This window comes from Neopelma chrysocephalum, unplaced genomic scaffold (genome assembly GCF_003984885.1).
Source record: "Neopelma chrysocephalum unplaced genomic scaffold, ASM398488v2 Primary Assembly neopelma1_25, whole genome shotgun sequence".
Lineage (NCBI taxonomy): Eukaryota > Metazoa > Chordata > Aves > Passeriformes > Pipridae > Neopelma > Neopelma chrysocephalum.
In genome coordinates, this window is record NW_020897694.1 from 20,831,889 (window position 1) to 20,844,227 (window position 12,339).

Consider the following 12,339-nt stretch of genomic DNA (forward strand, 5'->3'; position numbering starts at 1 on the left):
TAAGTACTGCCCAAATAAGTATAGAAATAGAGGATGTAAAATTTAAAATTTAAAAAGCCTCTGAAATAATGAGCTTTTAGGTAGCTATTAACCATACACCATGTGTCAAGAACTAGTTTTCTTAAGACACAATTTTCCTTGGCAGCTAAAAGTAAGGAAAGGCTTCTTAGGATGATAAATCACTTGCAAATTTTGAGAATGAGAGCTGTGTCTTATGGTGCCATCATGACCTTTATTTAGAATTTAACATTATTGTAATGTAAACTAAAGAAAAACAAAACAAAAAATTTGCCTCGCAAACACCTTCCTCAAAATATGCAGAGCTGAATTACTTCCTGATACAGAGAAGAAACACCTTATTCTAAAGAATTACCAATGCATTACTTTGTTTTTTTATCCAAAAGAGTCTGTCCAGATCTTCAAATCATCATGTAATTTTTCAGTATACAAAGACATTAAAATTGGTAGGAGAGATCATAGGCAGTAAACTGTAAACAGCTGTTATTTCAATATACTTGCAGAAGAAATTTCAAATCATGTATTATTATGTGGATATAAATATGAAAATGGGGTTAATATAAAGACTGATTTTTCTTTCCATAACTCAGAACATTCAGTTTTTTTCAACTATATATAAAGTTTTCCAAGGAAGGAGGCTTTGGATTACAGACCTTGTAAATTGCTGAGATCATTACTATGTAAGGAGGTGAATTCAAAATGCTAGTGGCAGAAGATATGTATACCCCCTTGTATTTGGAAGCTTTACCTGAATTAAACCAGCTTTAATCCAATTTATCATAATATAGAGGAGAATTTGTTTATAAGTAAATCATACATAGTCATGTACTTTTGCTCTTTTTATTAATACCTTCATATTAAGTTTACAGATTTATGAGACTTCAAATGGCTAATGAGAGAATATAAACAGCATTATAAAAATGGAAGGATACTATGGTGTTCATTAAAATGTATGAAAGGTTTGCATATCTTACCATTTTTCATACACAGATCTCAGTCAAAAAAAAAACCCTCAACAAACAAACCCAACTAAAAATCTGTCCGCATCTCAGCCAACATTTAATCAAAGACTGGGAAGAGACAGGCTTGCTATAAGATAGTCCAGATAAGACAACAGTCAATGTGAGATACATCTAATTTCTCTAGCTATCTAGTCTGAGCTGATCATGTAAACTACAGCCTTCAGAACAGATTTCTCTAGAGACAATTATCTCACATATTTTGCAAACTGACTTCTGAGAAACAAGCAGCATTAAAGCTTAAATTGTTCCAAGGAGTTTCATAGGATAAGAATATAGAGCTGAAAGGAATTATTAGCTTCTGCTCTTGCATAAAATGTGTCATTTAGAACTGTTTGCAACTGTTTGAAACTGTTCCTAATCACAAGAAGACAATAGAAGCTGTCACAAAAACTAAAAGCTTCATTATGTGCCTTACAGTACTTATAGTTTTCTAGAACTTTAAGGTGGATTGCCACCATCTTTTTTTTAATGTAAACACCCAAAAGCTAGTAAAGGGACTTTCTAAGGTGTTCTGTGTTCTGGAAAGTTTTTCTTATGATCATTCTTCACTGCTCTTAAGGATTCAGTCTTCCTCCTTCCTTTTAGAGGTCTCTCTGGGCAGTTGCTCAAATCAACAAAACAAACAGGTTTTCTCACTTGTATCTGCTCAAGTTCTTCTAAAAGAACATAGTTTATAAACATGTATATGTCTGTATATGTGTGTGTGTGTGTGTATTTTAACTAGAGAGGGAAAATCCACAATGAAACAGTTTAGCAAATTATAGAAGTTTCAGAAGAACATGAGAAAATTGATCCCAGGTTTCACATGTTACAAAGAAAGAAAAATTAGCTGATGAAATTCTGATTTTCTCACTGAAAAATCAGTACTACTGAAAACATTGATGTATCCTCACAAGATTGCAGAGTAGATTTTGAATTCTTCTGAACAAGAAGAGAAAAAATTTTAGATAAAAGGCTATAATAGTCAAATAAGTGTCAGAAAGTTTAGAATAGAATCAGTTCCAAATTTTAGAGGTGTCAGCAGAGTCTACCTCTCAGATTATCAATTCCTCTTGTTTTCTAGATTTGTAAAGAAAAAACCACTATGTTCTCTGTTTTAGAATATCACACGTATTACACAATTAAGAATAAATGTTATAGTAGTCACAGCTTCAATTCTAGTATGGTACTGTCTGTGTATGCATTCTAGAGAACCTTCTTTAATGTCTTTTCATCATAATAATTAAAATTTCAACAAATTACCTTCCTGCCAGAAGGAAGGAAGAACATATGGCCAGAGCCCATAAAATGCATTTTTTTGTCTTTAATGTCCCAAATTCAAGTCCTGAGTAGTTGCCATCAGGATTTACTTGTTAGATCTAGTAGATAGAACAGCCAGTTGTCTATAAGGAACTGATAAGGGCCTATGAAGATGGTAATTTCTAAGCTATGTCTTAGAACTTTCCTTGGTTGTTCCTCTAAATATGTTAAACATAGCTAAATAAATACATTATTTTAGTTGGTCATGGAGTCTCCATCTTTGAAGGTACCCAACACTTGAACAGACACAATTCTGAGCAACCTGCTTTAACTGAAGTTGGATCAGAGGATCTAAGAGCCCTCTTTCCACTCCACCATTCTTTGATTCTGTGATTTTGTATTTACCTGAGTAACTGTTTCCCAGTTAAAGAAATCAATGCAGTTGAAAAATTTATGAACTGAAAATTTGGACCCTGTGTGACTGATCAAGAGTGTTGATTCTTCATGTTTAAACCTCCAAACTTGTCAACAATTTATTCCCTAATGGTTATACTTTAGTGGACTTCTACATCTGACTTTGCAATGAACAGATATAGATAATCAGAATAGGTTTCCAAAAAGAGGTTCTATTTGTTGAGATCTGAGTCAGAGGCATTAATTATTTCTATCCAAATCTTTCAGGAACTGCAATGTAATAATTCATTGAACAACCTTAGACTACTTTTCGGGTTTTTTTTGGGAAGTTGTTTTAGTGTTTGTTCTATACATACACCCACAAATTTATTAGTTACTGCATAAGAAATCTGTTGGCTGTTGCAGCATACCATGTTCCATCATTATCCTTCTAAACAACTTCATAAAGTATAAGAAAAAAAATTTAGGAAGTAAAAAATATGTAATTGCCCCTAAAAAAATGTACTATATTTTTGTGCTCTGGCATGTTAATGTGGTCACATTACTTTTGGGCCACTTCCTCAGCCATACCTTATCCTTTAGTTCATTGGCTACCATACAAGTACACAAACTGCTCCTGAACTCCTAATATTAAATGTGTGGGTTTTGCTAAAATAAAACTACTAACTTTATAAAATGGGCTTTTGATTAGTTCTTTTTCCTCAGCACTTCACTTACTAGTGAGTGGATATTCAGCATATTTCTGCATATAATTATACAAACAGACAATTCAAAACTCACATTGTACTTCAGTTCAACAGTTCTACATAATTGCTTTCAATCTAAGAATGCTGAAGGCCAATTAAAATGGACAGTTACTGAGATTTTATTAGTTCAGTTACAGCTATGTAAGCTTTGAAATTTCCAAACTCTTGAAGAAATAAATATGCCTGAAGGTATCTTTAGAAACTTCCATGTACCTTGATTTATGATTTTGTCTTTTGTAAAATAAACATTTTATTTTAATTATATAATTAAGGGAACAATGTCATTGTTAAGAAAGCTGAGAGAATCAGCAAAAGACAACTGTCTAGTAGGTGTTAATTTTGCAGTACACTAAGGTAGGATTTCAAAAGTATCTATGCATTGTAGGACATAAAAAGGAATCTTGAGTCAAGTGGTATTTAAGAACACAGGGTGAAATATAATAACCTGTACTTTACAGATACATCAGTTTTCAAAAAGAGTCCCCTCCAGGCAAGTATATATCTGTTTACATATATGAAGTTACTGAGTAATGACAATCTATGTAGCTCAGTATTTATTTTATTTCTAAACCCTGAGAGGGACCCCTGGTGGCCTAGTGGTTAGCATGCAGGACTCTCACTGCTGCGACCCAGGTTCGATTCCCCTGTCCCCCGGGCAGATGGAGCTTGTTAGCCCTGTGAGGCCATCCATCTATGAGAAGGTCACTCTAAACAAACCTATGTCCTGAGGACCTCACTGCCATTGTCCAAGCTTGCTTGGCCCCGGCAGATGAACCTTAGGATTAAAGGGTGGGCTCAGTTCAGCGCAAGCTGTGTCTCACCTAAAAAATCCATTGCTCAGGCTGGAAAGGTAAAAGACCTTTCCCAAAATCTTCGTTCGCAAAGACTGGCCATTAAAAAAATTAAAAAAAAAAAAACCCTGAGAGAGTTCCCAAATTAGGAAATTTGTAACCCATGTCCTTGACAGGTCAGTCCAGGAGAATATTGGTGATCCTATATAATCATCAACATGAACATCTATGTAGCTCACCTGCTGCTTTACTTTTTTTGCAGCTGGTAGACTTTTAAACTCTTTTAGCTGAAAGACCAATAAATGGTACAATTACCAGCAGTCTCCATCTTCATCTAGAAATCATGTTCTTCCGTCTCACTCCCTTGTCCAGTTTTGTTACATGAATACCTTCATTTTGTCATTAAATATTCTAAGCTGGATTTGCAAATATTAAGTGTACACAAAATAATGTTTTACATTACACAAACTGTTGGTCTAGAGCTCAGTCTGGAATGAGGAGCAACCTACATAGGGAAGAAAATCTCTGTAGAGCGGAAATTCCTTGGACAATAAAATGCTTGATGAGTACTTGATTTCTGGTAAAATCTTGAAATATATTGCCCAGTTCTTGAAAAATGGAAATGTGAAAGGAGAAAATTAGAACTGTATTAGGCTTTATCTATAAACATCATCTATACTGTGGGTATGTAAATACAAGGCATTTTTGGCCAAGTAAATTCCTTGGTCCTGCAAAACCATCAGGCTCAACCAGGTTCTATCAAAGAAAAAAAGATTAGTCAAATAATTGATTTAGAAAATCAGACTGACAAAGTTACCATTTTGTGGTTTTCACTGCATCACCAATGTGATAGTTTTAGGCCTTCCTGGAAACCAGTTTGTAGGTAGGGAAGTGGTCATATCTAGGTATTCCATCCCATTTTTCTACATAAGCCAGGGTATAAACAAGGAAGGAAGAGAAGCTTTCACTCTCTTCTCTTCCGGTGAGGTTCAGGAACAGTAGGTCCCTGCGCTGGTCTCGCTTATCTGGAAGTCGAGGCCTGCAGTCACTGCTGTTGTCTGCCACACGGGAGGTGGAGAGTGCTGGCCATGTCTAGCAATTCTGTTTCTTCTCAGGGGAAGTGGTAAGATTTCATTTTGCTGGTTCTTTATTTTGTTGGTTCCCGGGTTTTCAATTGTGCATATTTATTTTGCTTTTTGTCCCTTTTTGTCCCTTTTCCCTTCCCCTTCCCCTTTTTGGAAGTTGTTTGGGGTTCCTGTGTTTATATGTATATAGTATTTTAATTGTATATATCTGTGATATATGTAAAAAATATATATATATTTACTATAGCTTTTGCTACTCCGTTTTTTTTCCTTTGGAGGGTTTTCACTGTGGTCTGTTGGGGTTTGGAGGGGGTGCCAACTACAACTGACTACAACCAATTCTTCATTTCTCAAGAATTAAAAGCCAGGGTTGTTCACTTAACTTTCTCCAAAAGTGAGTGTCTCCTTGATATATTTGACATTTGGCTCAGGAATTTATGTCTCAAAAATTTTCAGAGCTCTCTTACAGCTTTATTTAAAACTCCTGATCAATAGAAAAGTAGTTTTAGGTATTTGACTAAAACAGGAACCTTAGCAGTTTGGGCTGAAACTTTATTCAAGCATGGTAATAAAAATTCCTAGCGGTTAACAGAGCTGTACAGTCTGCCTACCAGCGCACTTGTAACAAATGTGGATAGAGTCCTCCCCAAATCTTTGTCCGCAAAGCCTAGCCATGACAGTCTGTCTAACATTCAAGTATATTATTCATAACTGACATTCTCTCTGCCTGCATAAGAAGCCTAAAGAGTACATCTCCTGCTCTGATGTTTACTCTTCAATCCATAGAATCTCTTCCATCACCTAAAATAATATAAACACCTCTGTGAAATGAACAATTCTATAAGGCAGAGAGATGTAAAGCCAATTTTTTTGTGCCGTGTGAAAGTTAAAGCTTGTGTCTTCAGGAAAACCATTTTAATACATTTTCAATGAGCTCAGTCAACCATGTTATCTGGTACTACATATACATCAAAAAATATAAGTATAGTGGAAAAAATATTTTTTTAAACCACTGCCAAATTTAAGATGAGCAGATAGTTATAATCAGATCAACTTCTGGATTTGAAGAGATATGTTTTGAAATTTCCTAGTTCAAATGAACACTTCTGAAAATCAGAGTTAGGATAATAATGTGATAGAGTGAAATATCTTATTTTTGAAGCCTGCCGATCACATATTTTACAGGATGTAATTTTGACATTAGGATTTGTACTAAATTTCTTTGTGATTTTGATCAGACTGTTTAATTCTGGACCAATCCCTGGGAAAATGATACTTCCGTCTCTAGTAGGAAAAGGTAAATAAATTAAAGAGTAGAAAAACTGTGGCAAGAAGGGTATTGTTAATAACTTTGAGAAAAATGATGCTGTCTTTACCTAAATATAACAAAACTCCATTCTAATATTTCTGAAATGTCATCATATTGAGGAAAAAAACTAACTCAACCATTCCTGATGCAAGCAGGGGATATCTACACTTTCATCACATTTGATTTTTCTTCCCTTTTTTGGTGTTAATTTCCCATCCAACAGAAAGAGTTCTCAATACAGCTGCATGAGGACTACTTGTATGCATGCTTACATAAAGAGATACATGCTTTATAGATCCCCTTTTAATGGTATTTCCCAGGGCTTTTGCTTATGTTAAAAAGCATAATCAAAATAATCATAATGAGATGGTATTTGCACAATGTAAAAAGAAACTAAAATAAAAAGTTGCTGATTTTTCACACTGGATTTGAATTAACCTCAATCTCAAAAGAGTGAGTTTTTTTTAATTTTTGTGTTTATCATGATCAGGAAACTACAAGCCAATTAAGTGATCAATTTACTACCAAAAAAACCTGTTTAAATTAGTCATAAAATTAGTAGAGCCTATGAGAGATAATTTCCCCCTCTACTCTACCCTTTTGAGACTCCACCTGTAGTACTGCATGCAGCTCTGGGGTTCTCAGCACAAGAAAGACATGGACCTGTTACAATGGGTCCAGAGGAGGGCTAGGAAGATGATCACAGGACTGGAGCACATCTCCTATGAAGACAGGTTGAGAGCTGGATTTGTTCAGCCTAGAGAAGAGCAGGCTCCAGGGAGACATAACTGCAGCTTTTCAGAACTTTGAGGGGGCTTCTAAAAATGAGGGAGAGGGACTTTTTACTGAAGAAGATAATGACAGGACAAGAAGGAATGGGTTTAAACTGAAAGAGGGAAGGTTTAGATTAGATATTAGGAAGAAATTCTTCATTTTGTGGATGGTGAAGCACTAAAGAAGGTTTCCCAGAGAAGCTGTGGATGCTCTGGAAGTGTTCAAGGATAGGTTGGATGGGGTCCTGAGAAACCTAATCTAATGAATGGCATCCTTGCCCATGACAGAGGATGTTGGAACTAGGTGATCTTTAAGGTTCCTTCTAACTCTAATAATTGTATGACTCTATAATTCTGTGATATGCTGTGGAGAGGGTTGACCTGCTGTTTTTTGTTTTCTCATTTAGAGTACAGTCAGGGTAGGAAATACTTGAGTCTTTTGGTAGAGTCAGTAACTAGGTTAATAATGGTGATTCAGGCAAGATAGTATCAAAGCTTCCAAACAAGTTCTCACATTAGAAAAGATAATGTTCTAGGAAATAAATTACACAAATAAAGGCTCAGATTTCTCAATAGAAACAAGAATTCATAGAATCATACAAGGACATAGATAAATTACTAAGGAATTTATAGTGTTCAAGTATAAAAAGGACAACATTTGCAGTTGATATAAAATTTTTCAGGGCAGTCAAAAGTAAAACAAAACACAATGAAATACAGATTTTGAATCCCATTGTAAAAAAATGAAGGATGAAATTCAATGCTGATGAGCAAAAACTAATGAATACTGAAAAATATACATCTGACTTACAGTAAAGATTTCAGATTTAATTATTATCACTTGGTTTTCATATTAAGGAGTGAGATGTACTGAGTAAATGAAAATCAGGTGAGTTATGGCATATTTTCATAAAATTAGAAATACAGAGAAAATAATATGGAAGTTGGACTCCATCTGATGGTTAGATTCCATATTCTTAAAGGTCTTTTCCAACATAAATTAGTTTATCATTTTGTGATTTACTATTTGTCCTAATAAAAAAAATAAAGGGAAACATTTTTTGCACACTATAATTGAATTGTGGAACCATTTTCCACCACATAGTGTAGAGCTTAATTGTATTGCAGAAGTAACAGGATAAATTAATGAAGAGTACATCCATCAATACCTAATAAGTACGATGGTGTGAAGGAAATCTCCAGTCCTTAACCTGCAAATTGTTGGAAAATCTAAGGATACATTAATTTTCATTTTTTGTTTAGTTTATTTCTTAGGAGAATCCCTTAGTGCAACTGACATGACTTGATTGACTGTCCAGACCTTTGAACTGACATCCATTACCGCTTTTTACATTCTTCTGTATAATTCAATACATAATATTCTTAGCAAATATATTTGCTTAGTATTCTTAGGAAATTTTTACAATATTTACACTTTTTATAAAAGTTGTTTCTACATCACTTTTTGTAACCTTGCATATATATCTCAAGTCTGAATAAATGGAAACATTGAGTGTCTTACCTTGTTAGAGCAGTTAATTGAATAAACACTTGCAAAAACATATTGTAAATAACGTCTGTTTTTCCAGCTATTTAGTCACTCTTGAAACAATAATGAATATCTTTCTCATTCACAAGGATGGTTCAAACAGCATTCCCAGTAAATGGAATCATCATAAAAACATCTCTAGTGATTTTATTATCTGCTACTCTCCTATTCCTAGTTCAGTTGAGTTACTAAGATTGGTTTTGTTCTCTTCAATGATTTCACATTGGCTTTCTGCATTTCCAAGTGGCAGTAACCAGAATCTTTACTGTAATGTTAACTCTCTTCACAGTGTATGCCATGCCCTAGAGAACTACAGGAAACACCAGAGAGGCCACTTCAGAGCTGGGGTAGCCAGCCACATACAGTCACCTCTGCTATACATTGTCTTCTTAGCTCCTTTTATTGGAGGAAGAGAGGAGACAGAAGTACAGATGACATTTTAATAAATGCCATGACATTTCACAGCTGGACTTCCAGTGTTTCAGAGAGTTTTGTCCCATACAATATATGACAATCCTTTGTCCCATACAATATATGACATTTGGCCCCAGCTAGGGCCTTGAATGCATTCGTGACCCTCAAGGGTTTAGCTGCTGGGGCTGAAGGCTGGCTCTGGCACAGGGCAGCTGGGTGACCTGGAATCATTCTGCAGTAGTGACAAAGAGATGAGAGAAGCTTTATTTGGGCCTTTTGCCTCAGTGCTCAGAAGTTACTTTCAACATCAGGTCTTGGCCCTTGGTCCTTGCCTGTGACAGGTTTCCCTTAAATACTCATAAAAGCCATACAACAGCACTTTCCTACAATTAAAAGTTAATACCTACCACAAAAACAATTCTAAAAGAGTCCACAAACATAGTGACATTTGTCCCTCAGGTATTTTTTTGCTTTCATGTAGGGAAGAAACAGCAACAAAATGAAAACCAGTAAGATCAAGACTAGACAGATCTAAAAATATTAAACAGTTTATTTCCTTCATATTCTGTACACATTGGCAAATATTAATTTCAGTTTCATATTCCTATGGTCTTTAACATACATGGTAATTTTCTTGATGGTGCACTAACACAGCATGATTTTTTTCCTTTATACGTGAATCATGCTCTCCCAAAGTCACCTGTTGCTGATAGCAGAGCTTGCTTGAGACATAATTTCAAGCACTGTATTGTGACCATAATTTTTTGTCAATTCAAACACAATAATTCTACTGTGTGAGAACTGTGATATCGCCTTGACCTTTCCATCTTCTGCTTTTTATTCCCCATTTACTGATGATTTCTATGCAATTTGGTATAGTTTAGACTTTATTAGTCTACTTGATAGCTCTACTCCATTGCACATCTTTTTTCCCCCATATTGAATGGACAGTTTATGTAATTCAGGTTTTGACTGTAGTATGCAATTGTTTGCTACAGACTGGCTACAGTGTCAATGTATTTGAGAAAATTATTAGAAAAAGCTCATATCTTCCCCACAAAATGATGATTGATGAAGACTCTGGTAATACTTCCAAATGTATTTATTGTTCTCATGCTGACCAAAGCTGAAGGTCTAGGCATTATCATATACCTCCTCATGTTCATGTCAATCCTGGGAACTATTGCATAACTGAGTGATCAACACCACAAGTAAGGTTTAAATTTCTATTGAAAATTTAAAATAAAAGATCAATAAACACCATATGAAGAGTTACAGATTGATTTGAAGGGTACAGTAGGGGTAAAGAAACCCAAAAAATATAAATAAAATTATTACAATAATTAGAAATATATAATTCCCTTTCAAAAAAGATAAACTATTGCAAATTATTGAAATTAATGCTCCAAACTCACAAAATCACTTTCAGCACATCTACAGTAAGATGAACAGTATATTACCTTGAAAACATCAAAGAAAGATTGAAATATATATAAATATTTGCAATACAGTCTTGAATTTAGAATGTTTATTCACTCCCAACTTTTAATTGTTTAGCAGCTGTAATTGTAATTTTGAAATGAGAGATATTTGGGTACACAGTACTTTTTCCTGCATATCCTCTTCTACTCCTTCCCCCAAAGAAGATATTGAAAACAACCAGATGTTACTGTTTTGGAGAGAGAAAAGAATGATGAGAGCTTGAATCCTTGATATCTATCAGATTGGAACTTAATGGGCTTAAATCCTGTAAGTAGCCAGGTCTAGGCTTCACAGATGAATGGTTCAATCAGTAGCTTTTCATAGCGCGCACGACAGTAATTATCTCTTAAATGAACTATCTGTTCTTACAAGAATGACACTTTAATCAGCTCTATAGACATCCCAACATTTGAGATGTCTTGTGTTTTTTTCTTGTTTGCAGGGGGTAGGTGTTTTTCTGTTTGTTTTGGGTTTTTTTTTTTTGTTTGTGGTTTTCTGAGGTTTCTTTTGACTCTTCAGCTTTTTCGTTTCATTTTCACTTTATTGGTATTACAGGAAAGATGTTTGGACAGGTGTACTTCCTCATAGTAGTTTATATATCAATAGAAGCTTGCCCCTTAATAATAATTTAATATGGAAAATAAAGTGCAGAGTCTTTATACCTTGAAACTTTTCATCATTCAGATTTTTTCTTAATTTTTACATTAAATCTTTATGTACTGTTGTCCTTGGAAAGATGGTAATACCCTACATAGAGTGTTGCAGATAAAGATTTACATGAAATCTTCCTACATTCAGTCGCTATTTTCTCAATGGCAGTTAATGTCAGGTGAGACATTTGTTTCGCCCAGGTTTAAATTAAAAGTCAGCCAGTTAAAATTGATAGAGTTACTCTAGCATAAAATAGAGAAAGATGAGAGCCCCAGAGATAGTGAGCAGAAGGATCACCTACTAATACAAGTAAAAATAAGCGACAAAGTGAAGATTTTGGAGCAAATTTCCAAAATAGTATAAAACTTTTCTTGGCACTTCATTACACCTGATCTAGAAAGTCTCTGAGAGTCAGCAGTCTGTATCCTTGTGATCCTGAAGGACAGTAAGTAAAATATGGTGAGATGTAGGTAAAAACCTGCACATGCTTGCTTTGTTCTTGTGCTACTGAACAGACAGGGTGCTGCATCAGTTCCAGGTCTGGACATCCATATTTCTCCTAGGTGATGGTTCCATGGGCAATCAGACTCATGTAGACAAGGTAACCTGTTTATTTGTTGGTGTTATTGATTGTTTTGGATTGGTTTAGTTTTGGCTTGGTTTAGTTTTGGCTTGTTTGTTTGTTCTGTTTTGTGATTTTGTTTTGTTGTCTTTTTGTTTTGTGATTTTGTTTGTTTGTTTGTGGGGGGTTTTAAATTAATTTTGTGCCTTTCAGCCATTCAACTTAAATTCTCTTCCCATTTGTATTTATGCATTTTCAAAATAAGCATGAGAGTTCCTTAATGA